This window comes from Canis lupus, unplaced genomic scaffold (assembly GCF_011100685.1).
Source record: "Canis lupus familiaris isolate Mischka breed German Shepherd unplaced genomic scaffold, alternate assembly UU_Cfam_GSD_1.0 chrUn_S41H200, whole genome shotgun sequence".
Lineage (NCBI taxonomy): Eukaryota > Metazoa > Chordata > Mammalia > Carnivora > Canidae > Canis > Canis lupus.
The window spans coordinates 4649-6972 of NW_023331349.1; positions in this window are offsets into that span (position 1 = coordinate 4649).

Genomic DNA, 2324 nt, shown 5'->3' on the forward strand with positions numbered 1-2324 from the left:
ATGAGAAACAGAGAGACAGAGAGTGAAGAGACAGAGACACAGGCAGTGAGAGAAGGAGGCTCCATACAGGGAGTCTGATGTGGGATTTGATCCTGGGACTCCAGGACCATGCCCTGGGCTGAAGGCAGGCGCTAAACCGCTAAGCCACCCAGGGATCCCCCATTGTCAGCTCTTACATTTAGGTCTTTGATCTATTTTGAGTTAATTTTTGTATATGGTGCTAGGTCAGAATCCAAACTCCTTCTTTTGCATACGAATATCCAGTTTCTTAGCTTCATTGGTTGAGAAGTCCATCTTTTCTATTGAACTCTTTGGTGAGACATCTGTCTTGAACCAAAGTATCCTCAAAGAGGGCTGATAGCTGAGGGGTGTCTGCTGGCAGCACATTTGATATGCTTTGAAGTCAGACCCACCTGGGTACAAATCGCAGCTGGTAAATAGTAATATTTACCAGTTGTGTGGCGTTAGGGGAAGTTCTCTGAGCCTGTGTTTCTCATCTGTAAAAAGGGAATGATAGTATTATCCACCTCATAGGGTTGTTGTGAGCATTAAATGAGATGACGGAAGTAAAATGCTCAGCACGACAATGTAACAAGCACTCCGTAAATTTAGGCTGTATCATTTCCTCCCACATGGCACAGGAAGTCAGCTCATTTGCCCAACCCTGGCCTTTGTCTCCACAGTCTGGTTAATTGTCTTCAACTACGTACCTGTGACATGATTGTAACAAGGGCTTTGTTATAACCTGCTAAGCACCCTCATACACTCCTTTTTCAGTGAGGTTTTAGCCTTGGCAGTAAATCGGACATGGCTTGCTTTTGCACTCCTTGCCACACATGTTTTACTGACAACTGCTGTGGGTTGAGATCACTGACATGTTTTTTAAGGATCCAAAACTATCTTGCCACCTCCAAGCATAAATAATTTTAGGGGATCCCTGGGTGGCTCAGCGGTTTAGCGCCTGCCTTCAGCCCAGCATGTGATCCTGGAGTCCTGGGATCAAGTCCCATATCAGGCTCCCTGCATGGATCCTTCTTCTCCCTTTGCCTGTGTCTGCCTCTCTCTCTGTCTGTGTCTCTCATGAATAAATAAGTAAAATATTTTTTAAAAATTTTAAACTTGGCAAATCCTGATGAAAACATTAAAAATCTTGCTGTTTTTATCAGTATGACTTCTTTGTTGTGCTATGTTTGGAGACTGTGGCTTTTGCAATTTTTCCTGAGGGTCTTAGTCAGAACTTGGGGCAGCTGCTTGTTAGTTATTTCTCTTGATTTGCACCAGCACTCTGCTGGCCATGTGAGAGTTCCTGCCCAAGCTACAGTGGCTTAGCCCAGGACAACAGTCCATTCTGATTAGTAGGAGAAATGGTCCCAATTTGGACAGTTGTTCCCCTGGAACTATAGGCTTGTTATATAGAGATCAGACTCCCTCAAAAAAGCCAAAGTTGAAAGGTCTACAATTTTTGGTGCTTCTGGTGAAGTCTTTCCAAAGCTCCCCTGTTGGGACATCAATGAACAAACATTGGTTGACCTTTCTATGACTGGTATTTTTGTAGTATTTCTGAGACAGGCAACAGGAAGCTTAATACCAACTTTGATTAGTTGACATGATACCTGGAAAGCCAGAGGAGGGCAAAGGATCTTCAGAGGGACCCATCTGTGGTAGCTACAGGTTCCAGGCTGTCAGTCCCTCTGGGGCTGGTCCTTCTCCTCTCCCTTCCTGTAGTGGCACCTGTTGGGTTAGGCTGAGCATCTGACAGTGATGGTAGTTGCTTGAAAATGTAAGCAAACTGGTCCTGAAAAACTGGCCAGTGTGCCCAGATCTATTCTGATTTATTTGTTAGTAGTGGTTTTGCCCTCTGCTAAGATTGTCATCTGGTTGCTTGACAAGAAAGAAAAAAGGTATTCTAGTGACTGACTGAATGGAGGCTTCTTGGGGACTCTTGGTTGCTTGTGTTTCTCTCCATTCTATTCTAGGCACTAGATGTGTCTTGCCCCACCAGGGCAGGCCAGGCATGCACATGAGAGCTCTGCTTGAGAATTTCTGGCATCTCCTGTTATCTCTTGTGGACAAACCTTAAGGTTCACAGGGCACCAGGCATTTTCAGCAGATCCACAGCCAACTACCCCAATCTCATATCCTCACCTCTTGCTTTGTGCAGAAAACATGGGGAAATAAGATTCAGCTCTGGGATATCCCATTCTGCAGGTCCTTCCCTATAGCATTTACAAAGTAGCACCACGAGTCATCTGTGCGTGACTATCATAAATAAATAAAAAAAGGGGGGGGAAGGTGCTCAAGAAGTGCTACATCCTGTTATACAT